Source organism: Equus caballus, chromosome 6, assembly GCF_041296265.1.
Source record: "Equus caballus isolate H_3958 breed thoroughbred chromosome 6, TB-T2T, whole genome shotgun sequence".
Lineage (NCBI taxonomy): Eukaryota > Metazoa > Chordata > Mammalia > Perissodactyla > Equidae > Equus > Equus caballus.
In genome coordinates, this window is record NC_091689.1 from 96,455,399 (window position 1) to 96,464,266 (window position 8,868).

At 44.5% G+C, this 8,868-nt stretch overlaps 1 long non-coding RNA gene across 2 annotated transcripts; it reads right to left on the minus strand.

Moving 5' to 3' along the window:
* Nucleotides 1-771: 771 nt before the first annotated feature.
* On the minus strand, nt 772-7,467 carry LOC111773815 (uncharacterized). 2 transcript variants are annotated; one of them, XR_011440264.1, is made up of 3 exons: nt 7,373-7,467; nt 5,337-5,441; nt 772-4,641 (listed from the first exon to the last, which is right to left on the minus strand). It is a non-coding gene; the product is annotated as an uncharacterized lncRNA (long non-coding RNA). The 2 variants fall into 2 exon arrangements; XR_002808437.2 differs by having other exon boundaries at nt 7,331-7,463.
* Nucleotides 7,468-8,868: the final 1,401 nt, after the last annotated feature.

Consider the following 8,868-nt stretch of genomic DNA (forward strand, 5'->3'; position numbering starts at 1 on the left):
CCTGCATCTCATCAGTACCCTGCGTATATCTCCACTAGCCCCTGCCTGCATCTCCATCAGCACCCCACCTGCATCTCCATTAGCCCCTGTTGCACCTCCATCAGCACCTGCCTGCATCTCCATCAGCACTCTGTTTGCATCTCCATCCTACCATACTGTAATCTTGCAATTGTATTTGCTTGTCTGTCTTTCCATTAGATTAGAAGTTCCCTGAGGACAGGGGTCACCTCTCAGAAGTATCCACATCACCAGTGCATACTGCAGTGCTTGGTTATGCGGATACTCAATAAATTTTTGTTGAATACATGAAAACCTAGTTCATTTTCTTCAAAGCCTAAATCTGGTTGTGGGGTGATAATAGCAGTGATGGAATTTGATTTAAGAGTAAAGTTCTGGAGCCAGCCCCGTAGCCGAGTGGTTGAGTTAGTGCACTCTGCTGCGGTGGCCTGGGGTTTCGCTGGTTCAGATCCTGGGCACAGACATGGCACCACTCGTCAAGCCATCCTGAGGCGGCATCCCACACGCTACAACTAGAAGGACCCACAACTAAAAATATACAACTATGTACCAGGGGGCTTTGGGGAGAAAAAGGAAAACTAAAATCTTTAAAAAAAAAAAAAAAGAGTAAAGTTCTTTGAAGTGGTCCTGAGGTACGTGCTGATAAAAGATAATACTCTGATTAAGATCAAACCATTTTTTTCAAGAACTATATTGGGAAGATGAGGTTAGTGATTTATGACTGTTTTACAAGGAAGAACTGATAACGGAAGAAATGTTGAGGTCCTTTATTTCCCAAAAGAAAACTTGGATAACTATTTTTATCATACGACTCTATGGCATCTCTGTCATTCTGGCAGAACTTTGTTATCTTTTACCGGAAAATGACAGTCATACTGTGTCTTATCAGCACCGTCCCCTCTTACAGTGACAGGGAGGGAAAAGCTTCCTTGGGAGGAAAGGAGTTGACTGAGACGACTGATGACAGCGATCATGAATTAAGGAGGCTGCTATTAAAATGCAGCTCTCCAGGACAACTGATTCTGTGACCCTTGAACTATCCGTGAACTTGTAGGAGGCTCATGTTATATATTTGCGTGTCTGTCTTTCCATTAGGCTGGGAGTTCCTTCAGGGCAGCCATCACTTCCATGTATCCATGTCTCCAGTGCGTGAAACAGTGCTTGATCGTGTATGTGCTCCATAAACTTTTGTTGAATAGATGAGAACCTAATTCATTTTCTTCGAGGCCTAAATCTAGTTGTGGGGTGATGGTGGCAGTAATTGGACCGGGTTGAACTGCATTGTGGGAGTTCCCAGAGGGTTACATCTTTGCGGTGGGAGTGCCCTGGGCTATAGCCCACTTAAGATGTTTTTTCCTAAAATGAATCCTGCAACAGTGTTCACCATTCTCCCACTTGAATACACAAAGGGACGTTTGTCTGTTGAGTATCTTCCCTATGCATATGTGCTACAAGAAACGCGGGGGAAATTGTTCCTATCCCCCCAAAACTGATAATCCATTTGAGAGATAAAACAGAGACCAGCACAAGATAGCATAAAATAAAATGCGTTACAGACCACGCGTCTCATCTGAAATGCTTCCCACAGCGGCCTCTCAGCTTTGCACATGGGCAGACTCATTGGTCAGTGGTGCCCCGCAGTTTGTGGGGTGTACACAAATCCCCATGCCCCTGCTGCAGGGCCCGAAGCTCCTCCCTGAAAATTTAATGATTTTAGAACCTCTTTGACACTCAGAAATATTCTTTGAAAACATCAACATCCCAAAGATAAGTCACTCAAAGGCCTGCAGCCAGTTGCCTGTCAGATTTCTTCCAACTGGGTCAGCCGGGTGAGAGAGGTGCAGATCAGTGACGAGTGTGATGGGTGAGCTGGAGGGTGCACTCTACACGAGGCCTATGGATGGAGAGGCCTCAGTGAACCCTCACTCTAAGGGGTCTCACGTAGACAACGGGATCGAGGTCCAGAACAGGCCGGGTGTGGGGAAAGAGACTGACAAAGAAGAAGTAAGCGGGCACAGGCTGCGTGTTTCCTACTTTGCAAATGTACCAAGGCTCTTTCTTTCTCACCTGCCTTTACCTTTCCGCGGAGGCTCTCTGAGGCCAGGCCTGTGAAGCCCTGCTGGAGATCCCCGGCATCATTTCTTCTCTATGGATTGCATCGATTGGTCTTCTCTGCTGTGGCTACTGCAGCATCTGGTCAAGCTGCTCCTCTCACCACTTCAGAGGCCGTGCCAGGGAGCTGCAGGCCCCAGGGATGCAGGGAAGGTAGTTCGCGTGGGGGGGGGGGGGGCACCTGTGGAGCGCACACATCTGCAGAACAAATGGCTACTGGCCCTACGGACCTCTCTGCTCACAGCGCCTGTTTGGGATAAGGGCTTCTCTGCTGTGCAAGGGAGACCCATCCCGTCTTCCTCGAGTATATTTCCAGGATTTGCTGCCCAGACACAGCCCTTCAGCAGGTGCCAGAATCCTCTAGTTTCTGACCAGCTTCTCTTTCTCTTCTGCAACACGTTCCGGTGGGGAGCGTGATTTCTGGAGCAGCCCCCCTGGGTTTGAGCCCAGGCTCTGTCACTTCCTAGCTGAGTGATCTTGGGCCTCAGTTTCCTCATCTGTGCAAGAGGAACAGTAATAACATCCCTCTCATCAAGCTACATGTGAAGAGCTTAGCAACATTTCTGGCACATAGGCAGTATATACACACAGAGGAAGCACAAAATAAGTGTCTGCTACCGTTACCACCTCTGTGACAACTCCAATTCAGCATCGAATCAGCAGGCATTCATTAAGAAGCTACTTTGTGCCCACCAGTGCGCTGGGAACAAAACACTCCACTAAGATGAAAAATGATCATGATGAAACCGTGACTTTCACTTTTGAGTGCTTATTTTGCGCCAGGCAGCGTGCTAAAGATTTTCAATGACTTGCGTTATCTTCTTCACTCTTCCAAACCAACGAGGAAGCGAGGGATGGCACACACTCTCAGAATCTCCATTTTGCAGACTCTTTGCACAAAGCCCCACTTGCTCCCCTTGAGTTGCAGAGTCTTCCCCAGAGCCGGGAGCCATCTATTTCATCCCAGCACACCGTCCTGCCCCCACCTTCCTGCCATCCAGTGAAGCAGCGACGCCTCCTCCATCTACTCTTGAATCTTCCACCAGCTTGCTTTCCTGCCTCCCCTACCACTCCATCTGATACATCTAGATATGGCTTCTTGTTTCACTTATGAAAAGCCATTTCCTGTCACCTCTTCAAAGACTACGTCTTTCCCACTGACAGTCTCTAAGGAGGAGCAGAAAGCAACAGCGAGCCCTCCACGTCAGCAGAACGAGGAAGAACCTGCTGCTCCTCCAGCCACACCTGAGGCCTCTGCCCCTCCGGGAGCCCGTCCCTTCATGTTTGTCTTCGGGGTGTTACTGTTTTGGTGAGCAGTATGCGAATTGGTTTTTAACACCAGCTTTCTGGTCTAGCCTTTGAGATAGGAAAAAGATGAAAATAAACATGTTTCCACATTTTAGGGCAGAGCCCCCAGTCTGTGGTTTCCCGGGCTCTGTTGTGCCATTCAGAACTTCAAGTACTTCAGCCCCATAGGCTGCAATTTTCCTTATTTGCTAACCTGGTGATCAAATTTTTTTTTAAAAAAATGGTTTCCTTAGAACCATTTGATTTTGATTTTACTGAAACTTGTGTGGTTAAAAACATTCTTATACTAATAACTATGTGACCTTTAAGATACTTAGCAGGAAAAAAAATCTCATAAGAATAGAACCTTGTTACCCCACCCAGTCTCCTCTGACTTCAGAAATGGAGACCTTTGAATTTATCCTCTCCCTGCCTTCACCTGGACTCTCCTCCAAATCGCTCTTTTCTCCTCTTCCCACTTCAAGAGGCACTCTGGGCCACTGTCCCATTGTGGAAATGGTAGTTACTGGTCAACAAGGACTTGTCTGGGCTTCAGACCTCGCCTGGCCACCTTTGTCCCTCAGCCTGAGCCCTTGGGACGTGAGGATGGAGCAGCAGTGCTGTGGGAGCAGCGACCACAGACTCGCCCTCCACAGCTGAAAATCGACATTTAAACAGAAATCACACCAGAATTAAACAAGATAGATCATTTCTCTCTGATATGCACATAGATTAAAATCTCATAACTTGGTGTCCTTGGAAAAATGCAGAGTCCCAGGTGTCAAAACCACTGTTTGAAAGAGGTATGGACATCTTGAGGGTTGTGGTTGTTCACAATGAGGAACATGAATTCACAACGTGTTCCTCTTTCTTGCTGCTTATCCGAGCATGGGTTTTTTGCTTTTCTGATTCGTCTGTGGTAGCTTTGAGTCAGGAATAAAAGTAGAAAAATTGCTCAGGGAAATAATCATGGCTTTTAACTACATCATGACAAACTGCCTTCACTGATGTCATTCCATAAATTGACCGGTGTCATCTTGTCCTGTTGTCATAGGGACAGGGACACACTTGCAGACTGATATGGCCTTTGCTTGTGTCCAATTCAACCCCAGTGCATTAGCCCAAGGAAACTGACGGTGGGGATTTCCTGAGTCCTGAGCCAGAGTTTCCAGCATGTCATTTTCCAATTATGCAGCGTTTTCTACTCTGGTCATGGTTCTTCAACTAAATGATAAAAACAAAAATAGCTAAGATTTTTGTTACTCAAAATGTTACTCAGTTACCTGCGGTTTCTAGTGTCCCTCAACTCACCGAAGATCAGTTCCCCAGGTTCATGATTCCAGTTCCCCTGATGTTTTCAGTGCCTTGTGCCCTCGATGTCTATCACTCAGTGCATAGCACTGTCAGTGAATGAAAAAGTGAACTCAGACTGTTAGAAATGGTCTTGCCAAACCCATTGGGAGATTAATCATGTGCCATTAATTAGAAACAAGAAAAAGGAAAGGCTGCAAAGTTATGGAGTTACACATGCACAGATCTAGGAGGCTCTTGGAAATTAAATTAGTTCAATGATCCTAGGACTAAATGAGGGCTACGCTTCCCTCCCCCCAAAAATAATTTTGGAAATGTGCTTGGGCAGCTTTGACTGTCACAGTGATTCCAAAGATTCTACTGGAATTTCACGGGTGAGAGCCCAGGGCATTAGAAGTCCTGCACTGCACGAGGCAGTCGTCTGCAATGAATTGCCCCATGTCGCATGTAACTTACGTATGTTGTCTCCCTTAACTTATGCAATGATCCTATGGGTACCGCTTTTATCCCCATGGGACAAACTATCCTGAAGGTTAGTGGAGAAGCTTATCCTTTGTAATTGCTTGAAACTCTTTATTCCTAGAATTGATCCTTCTGTTTCAACACACCTGGACAGTGTTCCTCTTTCAATTCCTCTGGCTTGTTCACATCCCCATGGGGCACGTAAAGGCCTCTCTAGAGACTTTTACTGCAACATTTAGATGATTCACCACCTAAGAAAGTGAGAAATCATTTCGGATACCAGAAAGCTCCTAGAAAGTCTCAAAGATTAATTACTCACGTTATTTTCAAATGCAAAGAAAAGATAAAATCTGAGAAAATTCTTTGAAAGTTCATGTAAAGCTCACAATTGTGTGAAGGTAATTTTGAGCCGTTATCCTATTGAGATGCACTGAGTACACCTTTGTGAGGCTCCAGGAACGTTCTTTCCACTTCCCACTTCTTTTTAAATCACAAAGTGCAATCTTATGAGATACAAAAGGTTCATTTTTCCTCTACCACTTAAAACATCACTATTTTCTTTACTGCATGTGTATGTGAAATATATAGGCTATGCCTTAGTAGGCTTTTTTTCTTTGTGAGTGGTAGGATTTAAGCATTGAATAAGTAATTGACCTGAAGGTAAATTGTTTTCATGGGAGCATATATGTTAGGACACATACTGAGTTCTATTTGGTTTAACCAGCAAATAATGCACATCATTGTGGTCTTTGAATGCTTACAATGGAAAAGTTTTCTCATTTCCTGAGTTTTGGGAAGGAGCACTGTGTCAAGGTGGTTAATTAACAGATTCTATACCTATGGTCAAGTGTAAGTGCTATAAAGCTACGTAAGCGTGAAAAAGAGAAAAAGAATGGAATCTACTCCCCAACATGTATCTTAATGACCAAGCATTGTAACTAAACTAAACCGGGCAATTGCTAGATCAGCAACTGGTAAAGACTCCCATTGAACTGACTGGTCCTCTTCTCACCTCTCCCATGAGGCATGAGCTTGATGGGGCACCCTTGCCTCAGATGGTTGAGCTTGCTTTTCCCTTGAATCAGCTTACTTCACTTCCCCACGTTTGAAGTCTATCCTACTGAGACTTGTTTGTTTATTTTATGTCATCTGCTCTTCAAAGCTAAGACAACTCTTGCTCGACCAGTCTGAGATAAAGCAGGACCACCCACACAACCGGGTAACACTACCTGCTCCCTTGTATTTGTTCAGCATTTTTTTGAAGTTTTACGTGATACACAATATTGGCTCATTTCCCCTGTACCCGAAGGCCTACATTATAGATCATTTATGCACTGGGTCCCGCTAGCCCACCAACAGATGCCTTCACTTTTAGAAAGATTCTCAGCAGTCTAGGCAAAATCCTCGGAAAACTTGAGCAGCAAAGAGGATTAGCATACAGGTAAAGGCTCAGAAGTAAACGTTTGGATGCTGAGGTGGCCTAGGCCCCAGTGAATATGCTAATAACTGGTGCTTCCTAGAGAGCGGAAAGATCACCTTCTTAAAGGTTAATGATGTGCAAAAAAGTCTAAGCATCTGCTGGTGGGTGACCCCAAGCAGGATGGATGACAAGAGACAAACTCATAAACATTGCTGTTGGATTCTACCAAAACCACACTCCAGCTCACAAAAGCTTCTATCAGGCATAAGAATGATCATATTTCTATGCATAATTTAGCTGTTGCTTGCTATCCTTTTTTTTCTATCTATACTAATAAACGCCTTGATGCACCCAAGGCGGTGTGTGTAAATTACGTGAACAGAAATTTCAGTTTTCATTTTTCATTAACCATTGATATCATTTCTCTTCTGATTAAAGGGCAAGTGCACTATTCCTATTCTTGCGTACTTGTTCATCACACTATTCGGAAACTGCTGCTGTGACAATAAAGAAGAAGAATGTCAACCATATTGGTTAAAATGTAAACATAAACATAAAACAAAATCACACCCTAGTGTTTGGTGAGACATGAATAGATTTTTCTAGCCTGAAATAGAGCTGTTTTCCCAGAATCCCTCAGGAAAATATCCCTCAGAGAAACGCTATTTGTGTGAGTCTAGTTGATGGATGGCCACTCTGCTCAAGCAGAGGCTGGATGACCTGCAGCCGTGATCCTCTCAGAGCTGTGATCCCAGAGCTCACCAGCTTCTCCTCCATCACCCCAACGCTTTCTCTCTCAAGTTGTTTGTCTACATCATAAATCTTTTTTACTTTTTAACATTCTAGTCTTTTGAAACTCAGGTGGAGACTGGTTTTTCTCCATTTTCCATTGTTACATCACTTCTCCATGACAGCAAGCACAGAACGGTCTGTTTCAATGGGAGGGAAGGTCCAAGTTCAAACCGATACTGAGAAAACACGAGTTAAAAATTCAAAACAATTCCACTACACATTCTTAACACAAACCACAAAATACTTCCTAAGGCAAATTTGGCAAGTAAGAGCTGACATGTTTTAAAGAAATTCAAGAAATTAGACTTTGATCTTTTAAGCCCCAAAGAAACTCAAGGAATCAAAAAATCTGCTATATTTCTTCGTCTTATACAGTTCATGAATCTTGGCAACCAGAACATTATAAGGCTCCTTCCAAGAACGGCATTAGCATCAAACTATCTCACATTTACATAGAATTTTGCAATGCACAGTCACCAACATTGTTATTTGATCCTCCCAACACCTTTTGAGTTAGTCAAGGTCACACAGCTGGTGAGTGACAGTGCCAGGTCTTCAAAAATACTTGGAATTTCTGAAAAATGAGAGCTCCAAGAAGAATCATAACCTCAGTCAAATAGACTTTTTATCCCAACATGGCTATTGATTCATTTGGACTTCTTACAAGGCTCTTCACAATTCATGCTTCTTTTCCCATCCAGTCTGCGCTGTTGGCTCTCTCTCTCGGCCTTTCCCAGCTCTCCGTGGTTTCAGTCGCAGCCTGTTGTCCCCCAGGGCTTGAGCCAGTGCTGACATGGCCAGGACATAATAGTCACATCATTTTTACATCCACAGAAGGTTAGTGGGGATCTGGTGCAAAAAGGAGTTCTGACACCCTTTTGACCTCTCAAGCCACAAGACTACCCGCCCCTTCATCTTCCCGAGTTGTTGCAGGGCACTTGGCCGGATTGCCTGATCAGTACCCTGATCCCCCTCACTCTCGTGCCAGCTCCCTGCTCAGGACTAGATGCTTCTACAGAGACCTAGCTCACCACTGGGGTCTGGCCTTTCATGGACGGATCTCTGAAAATCACACTCGCCACATCTGTCCCCAAGCTTTGGATTTCAGTCTAGATGCCTCTACCCTCCCTCTCAAAGCGGCCATATCAGAGCAGAATTGACTTCCAGAATGCTCTGCACCTTCCTGGCCCAAACCCCTGAAGCTAGGTCAGTTTTATAAGCTGTATACACCCCAGTCTCACAGTTCACTTCTCTCTGGTGCTGCCAAGACATGAGACCTCACAAAACTTACATGTTCGCCTAAGTAATGGTACATGATGCCAATGAAACCACAACTAAAACAAAACAAAATCAATGGCTTCTGACTGACTGACTTCCTTTGCTATTTGCTTCCTCTCTCTATTCTTCTAGAAGTAGAAGATTCTTCAGGTCAAGAAAAACTAAAGAGAACTTGTCATAGTGGGAAA